The sequence below is a fragment of the Perognathus longimembris genome, chromosome 11 (genome assembly GCF_023159225.1).
Source record: "Perognathus longimembris pacificus isolate PPM17 chromosome 11, ASM2315922v1, whole genome shotgun sequence".
NCBI lineage: Eukaryota > Metazoa > Chordata > Mammalia > Rodentia > Heteromyidae > Perognathus > Perognathus longimembris.
In genome coordinates, this window is record NC_063171.1 from 16,416,750 (window position 1) to 16,427,396 (window position 10,647).

A 10,647-nucleotide genomic window follows, 5' to 3' on the forward strand; every position below is an offset into this window, starting at 1 on the left:
GTCAATAATGCCAGATCAGAAGACTCAGAAAGCAATATGCACAAAGGAGGCAATCCCAGCATTGCCAATGACTCATGAAGGTGGATTCAAAATTGCCCTTCCTTGTGCATGTCAGTTAGTCTTTTGTCTGTGCACATCTCATGCCGAATGGGAAGAATGGAAAAACAAGGTTGGAAAAATGTGGGGAGGTGAGGACAAGGTAGAATAAACAAAAAGCCTACTATCTTCTACTATGAATACTAATTTCCCATGCATATTTTCTTTATACCATTAAAATTATTGAGGCATAATTTACTCTTTTGAATTTAAAAAGGCCTAGGGGCACAGTAGCAGTAATTCCTATAAATAAATAAGCAATGTCCTACCAATATGGAGAATTGACAAGCCCCAGAAAATTCCCTCAGACTCACCCTATGTAACATCTTTCTTCTTAGGAGAAGCTCTACACTGATTTCTATCATCATAATAAATTAAACTTCCTGGACTACAAGTTTACATAAATATGTTGCGTATTTACATAAATATGCTAGGAATTACTTGGTTGTATACAATGTCACTGTGCACATCTGTGACTTATTCCTTTTCATAGCAGTTAGTCCATTATATAGTTTTGTTTTTCATTCTTTCATTGGTAGCTATTTCTAGGTCTGGAAGTAAAGCTGCGCTTGACATTCTTGTACAAATTTTGATGGGGCTATATTTTATTACTCTTGAATAAAAATGTAAGAGGGGATGATTAGGTCAGAGGAGAAAAATAAGCTTAACTTTTTCAGAACCCTGCAGTTTTCAAAAATGAGTGGACCCGTTACACTCCCACCAACAATATATGAGAGTTTATTTGATTTACATCTTCAACAGTACTGACTATAAGAAAATTTTTGCTTTGTTCTGTTTCAGTCTTTCTAGAAGTATTGTGATCTCATGTGATCATTTCAGTGTGCAGTTTTCTATTCATTAAGAACACATTGATCATGTTTTCAGTGTCTCCTGGCCATGCACACATCTCTTCATAAAGTACCTGTTGAAGTATTTCTATACTTTTACTAAGTGGGTCATTTTTTATTATGAAAATGTATATTTTTGTGTATTCTGAAGAATAATCCTGTTTTATCAAATACATGTTATTCTAGATAGCAGGTAGACTCTTGCAAACAAGACAGATTCCTTGTTATCCTCCAGTCCATATGCTAGTCAATAACATGAGAGAGCACTATTAAAAAATGAAACTTCCAATCTGTCACTGGTGGCACTTAACTGTAATTCTAGCTACTCAAGAAGCTGAGATCTAAGTATCATGATTTGAAGACAGCCAGGGAAGGAAAGTCCATGAGACTCTTATCTCTAATAAACTATTCCAAAAAAGTTGCAAGTGGGGCTGTGGCTCAAGTGGTAGAGTTCTAGCCTTGAGCAGAAGAAGCTTAGGGACAGTGTCCAGGCCCATAGTTCAAGCACCAAGAAAGGAAAAGGAGAAAAGAAAAGAAAGGAGACGAGGAGAGGAGAGGAGAAAGGAAGGGAAAGGAAGGAAAGGAAAGGGAAGGGAAGGGAAGGGAAGGGAAGGGAAGGGAAGGGAAGGGAAGGGAAGGGAAGGGAAGGGAAGGGAAGGGAAGGAAAGGAAAGAGAAGGGAAGGGAAGAAAAGAAAAAGAAAAATCCAGCCAGGCAACAGTGGCTCATGTCTTTATTACTAACTTCCCAGGAGGTGGAGATCTGAGGATTCAAGTTTGAAGCCAGTCCAGATAGGAAAGTCCATAAGACACTTATCTCCAATTCTATGCATTTCTATGAAGATCTGTTTGAGAGTCTCAACTATATTTTTAATGTTCTTCTTGTGGGCAAAACAATTTCAGCAATGTATGACATGTTCATGTGTCTACATATCTATCTCAATCAAAGACACATCAGAAGCTTGCCCATAGATGTCTCTGCAGATTCCCCCCATTTTCTTTCTTTTTTTTTTTTGGCCAGTCCTAGGGTGTGAACTCAGGGCCTGAGCACTGTCCCTGGCTTCTTTTTGCTCAAGGCTAGCACTCTGTCACTTGAGCCACAGCGCCGCTTCTGGCCATTTTCTGTATATGTGGTGCTGAGAAATCGAACCCAGGGCCTCATGTATACAAGACAAGCACTCTTGCCACTAGGCTATATTCCCAGCCCTCCCCCCATTTTCTTTAAGGAAGTAAACCTGCCTTCTTTTGCTTACCTCTATCCTCTTATTTCATGAGAGCGGAAATTTCTGAAATGTGAATGATGTTGGCAACTGTAATTAGCTTCTGTTCCTAAGACTAGTGCCTTGGTTAGATATTTTGATAAGAACTCTAAGCAGTGTAGATTTAGTCTCTGACCTATTTTAATCAAAACATATTTGACAACATATTTCTGAAAATGATGTCTCTAAAGAGAGTGGGTGCTCTCTGTGTTATAGATTTCCTGAAAAAGTGTTTGGCTATTTGACTGGATTACAGAAAGTTACACTGGAAAATCTGGAATTTTTACTACATCTGGTTCAAACTACTGGGAAATTTTCTGTTTTGGAAAATTGCTCAGCTCCATGTTTGGTCACCCCTATATAAATGTGTTGGTCTTTTTTTTTCTAGGAATAGGATAAATATCATGTCAGTCAGGCACTCCTATGTAGAAAAGAAACAGAGTTCTTGACCATCTCAGAGATGTTGGGAGCACAGATCAGAAGACTGCAATGCAATTTATATTCTTGCCAACTCTTCATACTAAGGAGTCTTCAGATGGGGTGATCAGTAGCTCAAGAAGATAGGAGGATTTGAAACAACAACTAATGGGAAATGTTTCTCCTGAGAGAAATAAATGCATCAAAATATTTTTAATTCTTAAAGCACAATCTTAGAAAATGAAACATTTAGGTCTCCTTCGCCATGGCACCAGTGGCTCACACTTGTAATCCTAGCTACTGATGAGGCTGAGATAAGAAGGCTTGTGGTCTAAAGCCAGTCAGAGCAGAAAAGTATGACTCTGTCTCCAATCAATCAGTATAAATGCCAAGCTGGAAGTATGGCTCAAGTGATAGAGTACCAACCATTAGCAAGAAAGCTGAATGAGAGCACCAGGACCTGAGTTCAAGACCCAGTACCACACAAAGAAAAAAAAAGTTGCTTTCTCTTTCATTCAGGTTAAGTGGTTTCTGTGTGTGTATATGTGTGTGTGTGTTTCATGTTTACTAGAAATTCTAAATTCTACACATCTAAACACTGATACATACACATTTGCAGCCAAAAAGAAAAGCCAGAATTGGAGGTGTGACTCAAGTGATAGTGTGTGGGGCACTGGCTTGCAGCTTTAAGATGCGGCCCTAATAGGCCAGCATCTTCTTCAGCCTCTGGGCCACATAGCTGCCAGCCCGGCCTGCCTTCTCCGGGCCCTGAACCGGAAAGGCAAGGCGGCTCTAACCAGCCCCGCCTCCCGCCTCAGACCATGTGTGTGCCAAGATGGCGGTGGGTGATGAACCCAGAAGTGGTCCTGGGGGCTGTGATCTCCACCCTTAGGGGATGTCCCATGACGTCACCTGTGAAGGACAGCCTGATCAGCCTATCGCCATGGCTAGCTAGCCATTCTAGATCCCTCCCCTTCCTGCTGCTCATCACTGCTATATAAACCCCACCCTGAAAAAGCCTTGGAAGTTTGCATGAGAATTCCCCGAATCGCCTGTGTCCTGAGTCCTTCCTTGAACATAAGGGGCTGGGGTTGGTGCTTTCCAGGCTTACACATTTTCCGGGTTTCTACCCCAGGGGCACGCCCTCACGCCCGCCCCCCTCCCCCCCAGTCTGGGGAAGCGCGCTGGGCCGAGAGCCCCAACAATAGTGTACTAATAGCTCCCAGGCCCACAGTTGAAACCTAGGATCAGAAAAACAAAAAGGAAGTAAGTCAAATTATAAAAGTGCCCCAGGAATTTATAGAATAAATAAAATTGAAGACTTTAATTTTATCCTTGCAGATCATATGTATAAAAGAAAATAAAACACATCAGGGTGGCATGGATCATTATACACAGTACACTCAATTGGGCATGTTAGATTGACTCCACCATGCAGGACTATTTGAAGACAAAACTTTTTTAAAGAAAAAAGAAGACAAGGGTAAATATCACAATAGCATAAATATCACTGTCAAACTAAAAACAGGTATACAACACGCAGAATGAGACAGTTTTCTATATGTTTTCTGATTTTGTGGTTACCTCTTTACTTCTTCAAATACTAAGTGAGATGTTGTGAAATCTAGTACTAATTCTGAGGATCTTTCTGTTCTCTATAATTTTGACATTGTTCTATCTGTTTAGAAGTTACAATCTGACTTTCATACTGTTAAGGTTTCTAGGACAATCACTATGATTATTAAAAAGGAACTTAAATCTCTAGTAATCTTTTTACTTAATATTCTATCTGGTTTGGGGTCAATATGGCTATAAACTATATTTTGATTACCATTTACATCACAAAAACTTGCTCAGAAAATATTTTAAAGATAAATACTTAAGAACTGTTTAACTTACTTGAAAATAACTGCTGAGCTGGTGCCAGTGATTTAGGTCTGTAATCCTAACTATAAAGGAGCCTGAGATTCAAAGGATTGACATTGAAAGCCAGACTGTGCAGAAAAGTCCACTAGACTCCATTTCCAAAATACCCAGAAAAAACAAGGTAGGAGGTATGGGTCAGGTGGTAGAGTGGAGCTGAGCAACCCCAAGGCCTGAAGTTACACATTAGCAGCATGAATGAATTAATGAATGAATGACTTCTGAAAAGTTATAAAAAAAAACATGCTCTTTCACATGGAACAAGGTTCACAGTTCATTAATATACAGTTTACTAAATAAAATAAGTACCATATTTCCATATGGATAGGATGTGATATGTATGTGTTTGTGTGTACATGTATAACCAACTTCATTTTGTTGCTCAATATTTTCTAATTTTCTAACATGAGACTTTTTGTTCATAAACAAGTTTTTTAATGAAATTAAGGACATGGAATGATATAAAGTCTTTGGGAGGTAAGAGAGAATCATTACTCCAGCAACAGTATATTGGTATGTTTAATAAATACAGTTTCAATAGAAAGTTTGAAACTGGATTAGATGGAGAACTTTATCTGGTTTTCTTACCAGAATACTTACACTACTACTCTAGCATTATGTAATTAGACAAGGAATTACTAGTGCTAAAATCTAACACCTTGGAAGCTAAGTCCTTGACAGTTGTACTTCTAAAAGATACTCTTTAAAGATAAATGGGAATGCTTCCTCCCAGACTATCCTAAAAAGGACAAATTGAAGTAATTATTAAATAATCCTTAACAGGAAAATTTCCCTTAATGTTACACCCAAGGACTGCCAGGTAAAATGAGCATATTTATAAAATAAAAATTAAGTGATTTTCTTCATTTTGCTTCAAAAACCTGTAAATAAAGACATGGGGCTTGTAGTGAGAAACAAAAGGAAGACTCATTACTGAATCAATGTAATGGTGATACTCTAAAGCTTATATTTTATTTGGGATGAAACTGAATGTCATTTGCCAAAGGTCACAAATACACTAAGTAGAAACATCAGGATTTGACTCTGCTGACCATGCAGTACCCACTATGGTACACTGGATGCAGTTCTGAATTTCCAATCAGTAAATCTGCTTGTAGATTGTGAAACTAGCTGGTGGATCCTCACAGAAGATGCATGAAGAAAAATGTCCACATAGGAAAATACTAGCTCCTTTCAGACAAATAACAATAGAAAAACACAAACAGATAATTTTAGGCTTGCCACATACTTTTTTTCTCTGGAGAAACTAATAATCTTCAGACTGACAAGATTACATATCTTCCCTTAGCTCAGAAAATATGAAAAAGTACAGATAGGAACCACCATTTTGAATCTTTAACCCGGATTTCCTTCATGGGGAGCAGAAAATATTTCTCTGTTTTTCTATTTCTTCATACGTGAATTATATTAAAATAAATCCTTGCTAAAACCTTCACCTTGTGAGACTCTCCTAAACTATGTTTCATGCATGAGTCTCAGGGACCTGAGGTTTATTATAGAAACTGGGAAGCTGGGGGAACCCCTCATCCATCACCCAGTGGCAGTGCACTGTTAGGTGCTGTCTACATAAAGTAGCTTTTCCTAGAAACTCTGCCTGTAGCCTGTCATTCAATGCAGAATGGCACAATGTAGCACAAAGTGTTAGGGAAAAAGGGTCAACACAAAAGACGAAAGGAAGTGAGAAGAGCCATGCTTCTATCATACCAGCAGCAGATTGGAAGTAGAAGAACAACACTTGTCACAACTTGTCAGCTGGGATGAAAATAACAGCAACAAAAATCATCAATATTAACTACTCTGTTACATGTGAAACTGTAACACCTCTATACATCACTTTGATAACAAATAATTTAATTTAAAAATATGCTAAAAAATTAACTACTCTGAATACTCAGCACTGAAAGAGATCTTGAAGGTCTCTCTGAACTATAAATAATTTTCAACTTACAACTTCACTGGATGTTCAACAGGAATTAGAACATATATCCAGTATGATGGTTCTACAAGATGGGTGTTATTTTTGCTCCAATTTTTAGAAGGAGAAACTAAAGCATCAAGAACTTGGACAACTTGCATAGAGTGAAGAGGCTATAGAAGGGACAGCTATAGTTAGAATCCCCACCTCCAGACTGGACTGTGTATTGATACTTCTTGCAGCTTCTTCAATAGGCTTTGTATATTCAACATATGCCCTTCTCTATGCATCTCCTTTTTTTCTGCTTAATCTAATCCTTTCAAAAGTCCCTAAAATTCTCAAGAAGATGCTCTTCTTACATGTATTTTTATGTGAAAATTAATGTACTCAAGAAACATATTATCTGGTTACAGAATTCATTTTTATTACTACCAACCTATTCTATAACTTTCCACATCTTTTTGAAGTTCTTTGTTCCTGTCTCCAAGAAAACTATTCTACTATCAGCTGTGTGGGACAGAGGTATAGATATGAGATTTTGCAACAAAGAGAAATGAGTTAAATATCAATGATTAGTTTTGAGATTGGGAGAAATACCTTGGGGCCGATACTAATCTCATCCTTATCTTGGTTATGAAATGTTTCTAAGAACTCTCCTAAGCTATGATACAATCTCTAAACTATCATGGCATTACATAATAAGCTAAATTATATTAATATATAAATTTAACAATATGACTTTTAGAATCAAAATAATAAAGTACAAAACTACTTTGCAACTTGAGTTACAGCATTCTGTAGAAAAAATATGCAAAATGTTCACGAGAGACAAATATAGGACATAATTTAAACTTTTTGTGACTCATGGTAAGACAGGTCACAAATCAACAGCTTCATTCATTCCTAGTTTAGAAACTTGGTGAAATGTCTCTTTTCTCAGTTCACCATTTAAGTAACATGGACTTTTTAAATTCTTTGTACCCTCTTTCTTTTTGAATAGGAAAGTAAAATTGAATATACTTCTGCGTAGAATAAAGTGTCTTGATGAATCCATATGTTGTAGAATGGCAAAATCACTATTGTCATATGCAATTAGCTCACATACTTAAGGCTTTTTGGTGACAAAAATACCTGAAAGTTACTGTTTTAACTGTTTTCAAGTATTTAACATACTGTAACTATGATCACCATATCATACAAGACACCTCTTGAACTTAGTCTTTTTGTCTTAGTGAAGTTTTAGCTCTCTCCCATTTTCCCTACTCCACCCCATCCAAACTCTGCCCACACCATTCTGCTATTTTTTTCTTTTACTCTGATGTTTTGTTTTGTTTTTGTCCGTCCTGGGCCTTGGACTCAGGGACTGAGCACCATCCCTGCCTTCTTCCGGCCCAAAGCTAGCACTCTGCCACCTGAGCGACAGCGCCCCTTCTGGCCGTTTTCCATATATGTGGTGCTGGGGAATCAAACCGAGAGCTTCATGTGTAGGAGGCAAGCACTCTTGCCACTAGGCCATATTCCCAGCCCCTACTCTGATGTTTTAATTCCACACATAAGTGAGACTTTTGGTATTTTTCTTTCTATGACTGATTATTTACTTAACATTTACTTAATTGTGTCCCCTAGGTTGTGGGATGGAAAACATAAATAAAAATATACAATATTATTAAGAGAAAGTTTGTAGTCAGTAAATTCACTTCCAAGTGTTATGCAATGCACACTCAAGCATTCCAATGTATACAATAGGATCCCTTGGCTCAGTATCTTCAGAAATCTATTAAAGAAGGTCATACAGGGTTGGGAATATGGTCTAGTGATAAAATGCTCACCTCGTATACTTGAAGCCCTAAGTTTGATTCTTCAGCAACACATATATAGAAAAAGCCGGAAGTGGCACTGTGGCTCAAGTGGTAGAGTGCTAGCCTTGAGGAAAAAGAAGACAGGGACTTCAGGCCCTGAGTTCAAGCCCCAGGAAAGGAAGGAAGGAAGGAAGGAAGGAAGGAAGGAAGGAAGGAAGGAAGGAAGGAAGGAAGGAAGGAAGGAAGGAAGGAAGGAAGGAAGGAAGGAAGGAAGGAAGGAAGGAAGGAAGGAAGGAAGGAAGGAAGGAAGGAAGGAAGGAAGGAAGGAAGGAAGGAAGGGGAGAAAGAAAGAGAGAGAGAAAAAGAAAGGAAGGAAGGAAGGAAAGAAAGAAAAGAAAAGAAAAGAAAAAAACAGAAGGTCATAAGAATTCCTTGGGCCAGAGGTACCATTATTCCTCATTATTTCAATACATTGCTGATGACTATCATAGAGACTTTCTGTTGTTGTCTAATGGTTTTCTTTTGCAGCCTCACCATACCCTTGATTCATGATTTAATAGAACAATATGGAATCATGCTAGTAAACTGTATTGTATGCCCCATTTTCTCTGCTTCTTTCTCTCTGCCATTTTTTTTCTTTTGTTAGTCTCAGTTTTCTCATTTTGGATTAAAATCAATACAAGAATGACAGAAGAGCTGTAACTGCCCTAAGGACAGATTGTCTTGCAGTCCTTTGTCCATGTGAATGTTCTGTTTTTCCAGTCAATTTTCTACCTTCCCATTTATGGATGAGTCAGAACGTAATTGCATGCTTCAATTTTATCATTTTAAGAACAGACACACAGTCTTGAAATGCAGATGCTATCATACCAGCAAGCAGGTATTATTAAGAACATGAGAAAGACTGAGAATATGGCTTGAATATATTCACTAAAACCTACCATTATGTTAACAAACAGTTGCAGCAGAAAAACAGGTAGAAGATAGAATGTAACATGTAGAAGAAGAAAGAAAAGAAAGAGCAAAATTTCCAAATAAGGGAAGCAATTGCCTTGATAGTTACTGATACCTAGAGCAGGCAACTGTATTAACTGAAAATGGAATTAGTTTAAAATTTTACTATATTATGCTAGTGAAAATGAGGCTAAGTAAATCCAACATGTTAGAATATTGCTAAGAGCTTTTAGATGTACTGAGACATCTTTATTGAGTTTTTACTATACCTTTACCTTTTTCTGTGTTTTCACTGAGTCCCCATGATCATCTATTATTGTATTTGGAGATATGTGCGAAATCTCTCAGAAGGTATTTCCATACATGCTATGAAACATGAATTGAATCTGTGGATGGAGCACATAGGAAAGATATCTGACCCAGACATGCAGGTTATACAAAAGAATTCCAGGACATCTGGGATGTGAAGTACTACTTGCTCTTTAGAGGAGTTTGCTGTTGGTTCACATAGTTATAGAAAGGGATAATTGACAATACAGCACAGAGTTTGGGGTCTGCAAGTGAAATCATCTGTAATACCCAACAAACCATACAAGCTAATGTGTTCTGGTTACTATGCAGTACTGTGAGAGAGCAACAGATAGTTTTAAGTCTCAACCATAACATTTGGGAGTACAGGGGTTAGGTGATGGGTCAGACCAATTGTCTCCAGGCCCAAGAAAGTTTCTTAGTTTTATCCAGTGCACTAAGGATATACTAAATTATTTTCTGTATGTTGTGAAGTTTGAAAAAAATGATTGTAAGAGTGAATACATTAGCCCATGTGGATATAATTCTGAATGAAAATTGGATAGTGAGGAGAGAGGAAAATGCTAAATAGACATGGAAAGATCATAAAGGGCCTAGTCACCCATCACAATGATTTAATGACATTACACGGAGAATGGGCATGAAGGATTTTCATTTTAAAAAATCTCTATAAAAACAAGGAGAGATTGAACTGGAAAGAAGTCAGCCACAGGCAAAGGTAAACTAGTTAATGTGTTATTACAGTAATTCAGAAAAGCAATAGTTACTGACCTATGCAAACAGAGAGAATGGAGAGTACTCACTAGTTCCTAAGTACTAAGAAAATAGAAACTACAGAACATGGAAATTGAATAAATCACAGAGGGGTAAGACAAGTAAGACTTAAGGAACCCTCTGGTATTTATTATATACTATTAAGTGGAGGGTAAGAGTACATTTGATATTTATTGCAAATTGTATCTATTTTGTGCTTGGCACTGTTTTAAGGATTGTACCCATTTATTTAATCTTAATAATATTCCTGTGGTTGATACTGATTTAAACTTACTTATAGAACGTTAAAGAAAAACTTCACTGAGGTCAGGCAGCTCATGCCTGTAATCCTAGC